The sequence below is a fragment of the Tenrec ecaudatus genome, chromosome 12 (assembly GCF_050624435.1).
Source record: "Tenrec ecaudatus isolate mTenEca1 chromosome 12, mTenEca1.hap1, whole genome shotgun sequence".
NCBI lineage: Eukaryota > Metazoa > Chordata > Mammalia > Afrosoricida > Tenrecidae > Tenrec > Tenrec ecaudatus.
Window position 1 is genome coordinate 97,963,753 of NC_134541.1, and position 11,947 is coordinate 97,975,699.

Genomic DNA, 11,947 nt, shown 5'->3' on the forward strand with positions numbered 1-11,947 from the left:
CACTAAGCTACTGTTGACATGATGGTGACTTCAGGGAAACAACTCCTTCATGGCTCAAGGTTCGAAAGGGCACCGAAGGCTAAGGGCCTAAGGGGGTTACCCTGTCAGTGGAACTCAGAAGTCCAAATTCCCGGAGAATTCCACCTGTTCTCAAGTGCTATGTACCCAGGTGGGCTTTGTTTGTGCTTCATGTTCTAAGAGACCAATATGCACATACATATACACTAAAACATAAATATGTTTATTTTTACAAGACACCAGCTTCTCTCACTTGAACTCATTCCCTCTGGCTCAGATGGGTAAATACATGTTTACCTTACTCCTTATTCAGAGCTGCCACCAAGCCTTTGGGGCCCTTTGGGTTCAAGGGCATGGGTGCATGTGCTTGCTGCTAAGTCCACCCATAGGTACCTTAGAAGAAAGACCTGTTGGCCTACTTTCCAAAACTCAGCCACTGAAAACCCTTTGGTGCACATTCCTACTCTGACACGGGTGGGGTTGGTCAGAACCAACGCCACAACAACTGGCCCCTAGATGGATGGACCACCAGATAAGGCCCCGCCCCTGTTGGTGAATGCGTACAAGGTTGTCAACAGAAAACCCCACAAAATGGAACCGATTCCAAGGATCTACATATAACCTTCTCCCTGGGGCACAGACAACAGAAAAGTGGGTGAAGGGAGACGTCAGACAGGGCAAGATATGACAAAATAATAATGTATAAATTATCTAGGGTTCATGAGGGAGCAGAGAGCGGGGAGGGAGGGAAAATGAGGAGCTGATGCCAGGGGCTTGGGTGGAGAGCAAATGTTTTGAGAATGATGAGGGCAATGAATGTACAAATGTGCTTTACACAATTGATGTATGTATGGATTGTGATAAGAGTTGCATGAGCCCCTAATAAAATGATTTTTCTTAAAAAGAAAACCCCACAAGAAAGAAGTGAGAGAATGGTGTCATCCCAATTTCATAAAGGGAGGAACGATAGAGAGTGGTCGTTAACGCCCACCCAACATGCTGACTGAGGAGGAGGGCGGAGTGGGATCAGCCTAGCACTGTACTTCCTCTCTGCTGCCACATGGGGTCACTGTGGAGCTCTCCCTCTACCCTTCCCATGTCCAGTGGGCCTCCGTTGACAACCAGCCTTTCCTTGATACCAGTTTTGACATCATTGTAGAAACCTGGGCTTCAGAAGTCCTGCTACCATTCTCTACCACAGGACAGGCGACCGCCATTTCTCGCTACAGTTCTCCCTGACCTTTGATTTTGTTTTTCCTGAAAAGATTGTATTTTTACCTCTAACTGCATTACAGACAGGTAGGTTGCAGGTGTTTCTTCTCTAAAAAGACCTGAGCTCCTTCTACAAATCCATGTTCACCCAGTGTTCAATCCGCACACTAATCTCTCCGATGGTTACTCTAGACTCTGTTACAGCTGCCCCATGATCCTCCCCAAGCCTGAGTGTTAAACTAAACTAAAAGCCGCTTACTGCCACTGTCGGGTCAGAGACTGTAAGTCTTGGTGGCAGCAGTCCGCTTCACTTTCAGAGGGAAAGATGGTGGGTTTGCCCCAGAAGTTAGCAGACGTAACCCACACCACCACCAAGGCCCCGTCCCCACAGCATTAGGCCTTCTCTTCCCTTTTGGGAGCCCTGGTGGTGAGGCCGTCCCACAGTGGTGGGTGCTCTGTAATGGGACCAGTCCCAAGTCAACAGCCACTCCAAGGATGGAAGATGGGGCTGCCTACTCCTAGAAAGACAGGACTCCCTGCCACCATGAGTGCGAATCTGAATCGATGGCAGTGAGTGAGTTTATCGTCCCTTTACACAGTCTTCACAGAACAAAGGCAGTTGACTTCAAGGTGACTCTCAGATATGAACTTCATACGAAAGGTAAAGAAATGCAAACATGGCTTCATAGCTTCATGAGCACTTTGGCTTAAGTCCAGGGATGCACCACTTCAACTCTTTGCTGAGCATTTGCATTTCCACTCCAGATATAGATAACAAGACCACCAGGTGAGTCTTCTGGATCACCAGGTGAGCTTACCTGGGGCTCTGTAAGAATTAGGACTGTAGACCATGTGTACATAAGAATCACCTGGGGGTCTCGTTCGGCTGTAAAGTGTGATTCTATCTATCTGGGGGAAATGGAAATTCTCAATAGGTGGTTGAACTGGACTGAGCCAGTTCCAAGTCCTAGTGCAATCAACATACAAACCCGCTTGCTTATTCAGACACATAATCAGATTTGCCCACTTCCAAGTAAACAAAACCTGAATTCAAGATTGTGCTCAATATTTCCTGGTTCTGATTGACTGCAGCATCTGGTTTTACATCTCTGTGGCACCCCCAGATTTCAACAAAAGGGGTGGGTTTTAAGATTAAATGTCTGATATTTCAGGAAAAGTTAACAGCAAACATTTCTCTTATGTACCCTAAATTATTTGTACTTCTTTTTGGGGGGTGCTGTAAGTGGAATCTATAGTACATTAAGCCAAGAAGTACTGGGGGGTTTCTATGGGTGATATCACAGAGAAAAAAATGCTAGGGGGAGGGAGGGGAAAATGGGGTGATACCAAGGGCTCAATAGAAAGCAAATGCTTTGAAAACGATGATGACAACATATGTACAAATGTCTTTGAGACAATGGATGTATGTGTGGATTGTGATAAGAGCTGTAAATGATTAAAAAAAAAACTAGTTCATTCTTTGGAGAGAGAGGAAAGAACCGGAAATGCGTTTTGTACTTCACAGAAACTTATGCAGTTGCTTTTCTGTTTGTTTTTAATTTTGAATCGATGGGACAGAATACTGCGGGTCATTTTTATTGGGGAGGAGCATTCTCGTTGTTATTGTTGAGAAAGTACACTGCAAAAGCACACTGATTCCACAGGTTACAATCCACGTACGCCTCAGTGACACTGGATGTGCGGCCCTGCTCTTTTCTTAGTTGTTTCTCATTCATTATCATAAATTCATAAATTCACCTGCTAAGGTGCCTCTAAGTCAGTGGTTCTCAAACGACCCTTTCACAGGGTCGCCTAAGACCATCAGAAAACATACATTTCCAATGGTCTTAGGAACCAAGACACCGCTCCTCTAGCCGTCTCCAGGCGGGTCCGCCCACATGCAGATACACCCACAAACCACATACAAGTACCTGGGTTGAAGACTGTTACCCATGCTACACCCTGCTTCAAGACAACATTTCATTTATTTGTAACTAGAAATAATTATTTCACAACATATAATTGCATACTGTTTTTGTGATTCATCACTATACTTTAATTATGTTCAATTTGTAACAATGAAAATACTTCCTGCATATCATATATTTACATGATGATTCATAACAGTAGCAACAATAATCAAAATAAATTTGATGGTTGGGGGTCACCACATGAGGCGCAGTATGAAAGGGCGTGAGGAAGGCAGCGACCCACTGCTCTGAGTCTTTCAGGTTGCTATTGTCTGCTTGATTGCCATGGATAGTGCTTAAAAGAGCATGATGCTCCAAGTCGCCATTCTTCACTGTTGTTGGTCTTTGTAAGGCCCAGCAAGGTGATCCAACTCAAATGCAAGGCCAAGTGTTAGCAAACAGGAGGTTATTTTCGAGACTGGGTGCAGCCATGCGGGGTTGGAACAGAGCATCAGCCCAGGCTGAGGCTGCTCCCAGGTATGAGGCCAGTACAAGGTTTAATGCCCTTAGATACAACGCAAGGCTCGGGGGTTGGGGAAGCATCGCCCAAGGGTGGAAAGGCACAGGCCACCCTTTTCCTGGGCCTTGCAGCCATTCTGCATCACAGGTTCTGTGTCATCAGGTTCTCAGAATGACCCCAGGTGTTCATTTTCGGTCATCACTGACCTTGGTTCGCTGGTTTCTGACAAGGGCACCTTCTTTCCTGTTTGTGCAGAACTTTTTAAAGGGTCAGCTTGGGCAGAACTTTTTAGGATCAGTTCTGGGGCAAACATGGAGGGGCTCTGATTTTTAGCTGACTCTATTAAGCCTTATGAGTTTAGAACTTTTTGTGACACTTGATAAAAAAGGAAGTGAATGGATTTCCCAGTGGAAAGGTCAGAATACTCAACCGTTTCACCTGTTTTGATTTTGAATCATTCTAATTTGCTGGCGTTATAGAACCTATTTTTGTGTTTACTGAGCTTTGGGGGAAAATTACATAAGCAATATAAGCAAACATGCTTGTAGAAAATCCATAACAGCCCTCCATTTATTCGTCTCCCACATGTGATGCGCCCAATGTTGATATTCCGGCCTGTGTTAGTCTGGGTTGGCTAGAGAAAAAAATTCATAGACACTCATATGTGTATAAGGGCAACTGAATATTGAGGAAACATCCCAGCCCAGTCCAGATCAAGTCCATAAGTCCGATATTAGCCCAAATATCCAATACCAATCTAGAAATTCAGACTCACGCAACACATGCAATGACACACAATGCAGAAGATCACAGGCCAGTGGGTTGAAAGTCTTCTGGATCCAGTGGCAGTGGAAGCATCTCAATGCTGGCAGGGGTTTCCACGTGGCTGCTCCAGCTCCAGGACTCTAGCTTAGCCCCATGTTTCTTGTTAACAGGAAGACAAAGCTGAGAGTCTGTGTGTATCTGAGCTCCAGTGAGCTTTTTATCTTTGTGGTGCCTCCAAATAAGGTCACCAAGCTGCGACCTGCTGGACAGGATACACTCCACCCCTTCGCAAGTTGACATCAGATTTTGTAACTACCACACTGCCACAACAGAAGAAGGAAACCACGTCTGCAAGACAAGACAGTACGACTAAAGAGCAAGCAGAGCAAAGATTTACACTTCAGTCACAAAGCAGGTCCCTCATGATTTGCGGAAGACCCTGTCTAGGGGTGTGACTTTGGATTTTATAGAGTTTGGGGGTGGGGCCGCATAAAGATACTCTAAACTTGTTCAGGAATGTAAAGTAGCTAAAGTGAATGGAAAACATGTTGGCTTATAAAGAACTGTCCAGAAATTTTCAAAGGGTGTCTTGAGAAGACAAAATAATAAAATAAAATATTCAAAAACCTGTCGCAGCAAACGCAAAGGGAAGAACACCCTCAGCACTTTCAAGTTGAAAGAAGTGAAGAAAAAATATTCAAGCCTCAAGTTGCAATATTGAGGATTCCACGGGCAAAATGTTGCATGACTGAGGAAGCATCCAAAGAAGATGGAAGGAATACACGGAGTCACTGTCCTCCAAACAGATGGTTGCCGTTCAGCCATTTCAAGAGGTAGCACATGACCTAGAGCTAATGATATTGAAAGAAGACTGCCAAGCTGCACTGAAGGCATTGGTGACAAACAAGTCTCCAGGAATTGACAGAATGCCAATTGAGATATTTCAACAGAAAAGGTGCTGGAGTTTCTCACTCATCTGTGCCAAGAAATTTGGAAGACGGCTACCTGGTCCTCTGACTGGAAGATCCATACTGTGACCATTAAAAAAAAAAAGATGATCCAACAGAATGTAGAAATTATTGAATAATGTAATTATTCCACAAGCAAACTTTTGTGGGAGATAATTCAAGCAGTTGGTTGCTGGAGTATATTGAGAACTTGCAGGAATTCAAGCTAGTTTGGAAGAGGATGTGGAATGTGGGCTAGCGCTATTGATATCAGATGAGTCTTGTAGAGGCTAAAAAGTAGAGGGTACCCGAGAGATGCTTACCTGTAGTTCACTGACTATGTCAAGGTATTTTATTTTGGGGTTCATAATGAACTGTCGAGAACACCGTGAAGAATGGTAATTCTAGGGCATCTGATTGTGCTGACGTGGAACTTGCATGAGGGTGCTTCAAGTCTGTGGGAAAATGGAGTTAAACGGTCATGAAAATTCCCCACGAACTTTCTGAAGTACCTTCACACATAGACCAAGTAGTCTTTCAAACAGAACAAGGGGTTACTCACCCATTGCCATTGAGTCGGTTCACCTGTCAACCCTATGTAGGGTGTGTTAGGCAGGGTTCTCTAGAGAAACAAAACCAGGACACTTCTGATTTTAAAGATAGATAGATAGGTTTATAAAACGAGAAGGAACATAACAGCTAATTAGTCCACACAGTACAGAGGGTTCAGTTCAACTCACTTCCATGAAACAGCTAATGTACTGGAAGTCCTTCAGCTCACATGGGCTGCAGGGTCCAAGGTCAAGGAAGCAGACAGCAGAGTCCTCCATGAGGCAAGACAAGCAGAGTCTGGCCACAGGCAGCAAGCAGCAGGGTGGGTCACTAACAGTCAGTAGCTCAGGAGCTTAGTCAAGCAGACCTGGATGTGATATCAAACACAGCAATACAAGATGACAGGATCCACCAGCCTCAAGCTCAAGCGATGTACACACCAGCAGCATAATGAAGCAGGTCTCAAAGGAGCCTCAAGCTCTAGCAACACGATCCACGGGTTGGCCTGGCCCACATGTAGTGTAGCTCACAAGTTGAGACAGACAACTAGCTCCAGCAGCAGCATGCACACTCCAGCATGCTCTGATCACCAGAGAGCAAGAGAGAGGGGGGCAGGCCTTGCAAAGCCATTTATCTCTTTGCCCTCCAATCAAACTTTGACCTAATTAATCCTACATGTTCCTATTGGCCAGGTTGGCACAATACACCTACCTATCACTTAGGGTTTTCAGCACTATACACCATTATGGGAACAAAGCTTTATCATTCTCCTGTGCAGTGCTTGATGGGTTTGAACCACTGACCTTGCAATTATTGGTTGAACACTTAACACACACAGCTCCTTACCGTGTGGTTTACAATCTAAATAGGTGTGCATCAGAGTTTTATTATTGAATCTGTATGTGGAGCAAATAATCTGAGAAGCCGGACCATAAAGAAGAAGACAGCAGGACTGGAGGAAGGCTCATGATCAACCTGTGATATGCAGGCGGCACAACTTTGCTTGCTCAAACTGAAGAAGACTTGAAGCCCCTACTGATGAAGATCAAGGACACTGCAGCCTTCAGTAGGGCTTACACCTCTAGATTTTTAAAAAAGTCTTCACATTGGACTAGTAAACATTATGGTAGATGGAGAAAATATTTAAGTTGACAAGAACGTTGTTTTATTTGAATTCATAATCAATGCCCATGGAAGCAGTAGCCAAGAAATTAAGTGATAAGTTGCATTGATGCAATCCGCTGCAAACAACCCCTTTAAAGTGCCAACAAACAGAGATATCACTCTGAGGACTAAGGTGAGTGTGTTGGCGCAGGTTGACTAGAGAAACAAATTCAGAGATAATCATATATGTGTACGAAAGAATTTTATATCAAGAAGTAATTATGTATCAGTAAAACATCCCAGCCCAGTCCAGATCAAGACCATAAGTTTGATATTAGACCTACACTGCACATGTAATGATGCCAAAAGCTGAAAGATCACAGGCTAGTGGGTGAAAAGTCCAGTGGATCCAATGGCAGTGGACACATCTCTGGGATCTGGCTGTCATCAGCATGACTCCATGTGGCTTGTCAACAGGAAAGTGTAGCAGAGAGAGAGACATAGAAAGACAGAGAGAGAGAGAGAGAGAGAGAGAGAGAGAGAGGCCCACTTCTTCTGATGGCAGAGCATCAGAGAGGCCACATCCACAAGGAGGGGTCATCAGGCTGTGACCTGATTGACAGGCTAGATGCCCCCCACCTTCATTCTTTTATCAAGTTGACATGAAATTGGGTAACTACCACAATGAAACGGACCCAAGCTATAGACAATGAATACGGAAGGCTGAAGAATTGATGCCTTTGACATACAGTGGTGGTCGGTCAAGAATATGAACTATATCATCTACTTTAGAAGAACAAACAAATCTGTCTTAGAAGAAGTACAGACCGAATAGAAGGTGGAAGCAAGGACGTCAAGATTTCATCTCACATACTTTGGACATGAGACCAGTCCCTGGAAGAAGACAGCTTAATAATAATAGTATATATATTATAATAAGGGTTCCTTGGGGGTGGGGCGGGGCAGAGAGGGAAAAGGGGGAGCCATGGCAAAGAGTTCCAGGAATAAAGAAAATGTTTTGAAACTGATGGTGGCAATTGAAACTGATGGCTTGTACAATTGAATTATGGATTGTTCTAATATCTGTAAGAGCTCTCAATTTTTTTAAAGCATCTTAGTAAAGTCTGAACAAAAGAGGAAGATTCTCAAGGAGATGGCTGACACGGGGTCTGCAACAATGGTTCAAACATGGCCACATGCGCAAACAGTAGAGGCCTCGGCAGCATGTCTGTCTGTTGTACATGGTGCTATTATCCATTGGAGCTGACTCAATGACACCCAACAACAACATCTATCCCGTTTACCCATTGTGGGCCGCAGGCCAGAGGCATTAACATGACTTGTTATGAATGCAGTTTCAGGCCACACCCCAGACACACTGAGTCAGACTCTGCATTTTGAAAGGATGCCCTTGGTTAGTGTAAGCACTGGCGTTCACTATCTTATGTGATTAGCTGGCGTATGTCTTTACCTGCCTGTACACATGTTGCTGGGTATAGAATGTGCTTTCGAACATGGCTGTCTTTAGAACAAACTCAGCCTGTTGTCGTGGAAGCATTTCTGACTCCTGGAGTCTCTGCCCCACAGGATTTTCTTAGTTGGTGTCACCATTGAATAAGCAGTGCATTGTTAACTGCAAGAATGGTGGTTCAAATCCATCAACTGCTCCTTGGGAGAAAGATCTAGTCTCAGGAGGAGCAGTTTTATTCTGTCCTATCAGGTCACTCTGAGTGGGGCTTGACCCAATGGCAGTGAGGTGGGGCAACCTCACACTTCGGGAGTCCTGGGGCACAATGGTTCAGTGGGAACTCATCAGCCACTCTGTGGACAGACCTGCAGATCTGCTCCCTAAGACTCTCTATCGGCCTGTCCTGCTTTGACACATGGCATCCACTCAGTGGCATTCAATAAGCAGCAGCAACTCCAGACTTGCAGTTAGAAGTTCTGGGATGGGGTCCAGCCCTCAGTGGCCTAACAAACCCTCAATTTAATGCTGTTGAACGTGCTGGCATGGCAGCTCCTGCCAGCCCCTGAAAACCCAGCTCAGGAAAGCCCTTCCAGAACTGGCTGGTTTCCTCCAGATGCCCAGTAGAAGCTCCATTAACGTTCCTCCCCAGTTTCCGTCTAGCTGGCTTTTACATTTTACAATAGGCCACTCCTGGACATGGGTGTTATTATATGACATCTTCAAAGGCAACGAGCTACCCTGTGGAGGCTCCCTTGAGATGCAAAGGAAAGCTGAGCAAGATGACCTGACTGCAGCTCGGTTTACGGAGGCCGCTGCACCGCAGGGCACAGCAAGTGCTGGGCGCAGATCACTGGAGGCTGAGAGAGAGGGTTCGATTTTCCTGTTACAATTGCTCCAAGACTGGGCCTACAAAAGGATTTCCTTGTGAAAACAGCCAGACTCTGGGGGTGTGGACTTGGTATCAGGAAGCGTCAGTTCCTTGATGAAAAATATAAAGTGATTTCTGCCAAATGTCATCAGCTTTTTATCTGAAGGGCTGTGGGCCTTCGCCTTCCCTGGGGTCACTGACTGTGGGTGGAAACCGAGTCAGACTCAGAGCACCCTATAGGACGAGAGTAGAAGTGTCCCAGAGGATTTCGAGGCTGTCATTCTTTGTGCAGGCAGACCGTCAATTCTGCCGCTCGACCCTGTCGCCTTTTGGTTGGCAGTGGAGCGCTTTAGCCACAGCGCCAGCAGGCCTCGTGAGTCTCTCCCTACATCCTGCGTCCCCCCCCCCCCCCATGAAGCCATGCGGATGCCCAGTTTGCAAGCCCCGCCTACTCTGCCCTCCCAGGGGACCAGATCCCCCGCCCTGGAGGAGCGCGGTCTGCAGCGCCGGTGCCGGGCCGGCCGCGCCGAAGGAGGGTGGAGGGAGTCTGCAGAGAGAGGGAGTGAAAGCAGTTGATGCTGACGGTCAGGAGAAAAAGAGCTGAATTCGGAGTCCTACGAGCGGAGTTTGGTAAGCTCCTGCTAAAAAGCAACCACCCAGATAGGGGTTTGAAACGTAACGCCAGGCACGGACGGGGTTCGAACCCGTGATCTTCGGTTTACGAGACCGACGCCTTACCACTTGGCCACCGCGCCTGCGTTAGAATGGCGGCCCCCACGAACCTCTATGCTGGCGTCCCTCCCGTGCGCTCGTCCCGCGGGCACGCGCGCGGTCCCTGAGGGGCACGCGCACTCGTTGCCCCGCCCCCTCGCGGCGGCCCGCGGGGCGGGGCTCCCGGGAGCGGCCGGCGGGGACCGCAGTTCCGGTGGGGCTTGGGGCGTGCAGGGACGGGGTCCGCCCGCGTAACTGGCGCCGGCGCTCCCGTGACTGGGGGTGACCCGGGCGGCGCTCCCGGAGCCCCTGCAGGCCTAAGCAGGAGGCGCGCCCGGGACTGGAGACGGGTGGTGAGCTCGCCGCGCCTCAGGCTTGAGTTCGCGTCCCGGGTCCTCCGGGGACGGTGCGCGCGCGCGGCGGCCCGTCTGGGAGCTGGCTCCGGTGACACTGCGCGCGCTCGCGCAGGAAAGCGGCGCCGCCAGTCTGGTGTGAGTCGGGCCCCGGGCGCTGGGGGCCGGACTCCGCCGTGTGCGCCTGCGCAGCACAGACGGGCAGCGTCTGCGGGCCCGAAGTGCCGGTCTCCGGCCTCAGCCGACCAGGGGCTGCGGAGCGGGGATCGGCCTGCCGTCTGCGTGTTAGCCGGCGGCCCGGTGATCACGGCGCGCTGTCGTGTTTCATGCACGTTTCCTTTTCTGTACAGACTGACTTGGCAGTCCGGTGCTCCAGCCACCGGGCCAGCTCGACGTGCGGGCCCACATCGGGGTGGCCTGCCCCCTGTTTTCCAGCAATTGTGGAGGGTGCACCAGCAGTACACCAGTTTGCGGGACGTGTGAGCTGTGAACTCGATTGGGGTTCACGGTGGCGCGGGGCCGGAGAGCAGAACTGCCCCGTACAGTTTGCTAAGCGGACGTGCACTCTCGAAAGCCAAGCAGCCCTAGAAGACGCGGTAGACCCGCCCCCGTGAGTCCCAGCCCGCCATTCTACCGCCGCACAGCGGCTGGTGGTCTTGAACTGCTGACGTTTCTACCTGCAGGCTCACTTCGTGGTGTCCTGCACATTAATTTCCATGAATTATGTATGGTGTGCTTACAGTTAACGTAACAGTTTGAGGTACACGATGTGTGCAGTAAACACGACTTGGAATGTCCACAGCCCATAGTGCAGGTGTATAGGCAAATAGCCGCACAACCATTGAGCCCTTTCTGACTCATGGTAATCCTATGATTATTTTTGGCATTTTTATATATTTTAAATCATTGTATTGGGGGCTCATACAGCTCTTATCACAAAGCCATACAATGTCAAGCACATTTGTGCATTTGTTGCCATCATCGTTTTCAAAACATTTTCTTTCTACTTGAGCCCTTGGTATCAGCTCTTTATTCCACCCCCTTTCCACCCTCCCTCCCTTACGAACTCTTGATAATTTATCAATTATTATTTTTTCATGTCTTACACTGACCAATGTCTCACTTCACCCGCTTTTCTATTGTCTGTCCCCCAGGGAGGGGGTTATATGTTGATCATTGTGATCAGTTCCCCTTTCTCCCCCCACCTTACTCTTCCCCTCCTGGCATTGCTACTCTCAAATTGTTGGCCCTGAGGGGTTTATCTGTCCTGGATTCCCTGTGTTGGGAGCTCTTATCTGTACCCATGTACATGCTCTGGTCTAGCAGAATTTGTAAGGTAGAGTTGAGATCATGATATTGGGGGGAGGAAACATTAAAGAACTAAAGGAAACTTGTATGTTTCATCCGTGCTACACTGCACCCTGACTGGCTTGTCTGTTCCTTATGACCGTTCTGTAAGGGGTTGTCCGACTGTCTACAGATGGGCTTTGGGTCTCCACTCTGCACTCCCTCTCATTCA

General features: G+C 47.9%; 1 non-coding gene across 1 annotated transcript; it reads right to left on the minus strand.

Moving 5' to 3' along the window:
- Positions 1-10,047: 10,047 nt before the first annotated feature.
- TRNAT-CGU (transfer RNA threonine (anticodon CGU)) lies at positions 10,048-10,119 on the minus strand. Its single transcript has one exon. It is a non-coding gene; the product is annotated as a tRNA-Thr (tRNA).
- Positions 10,120-11,947: the final 1,828 nt, after the last annotated feature.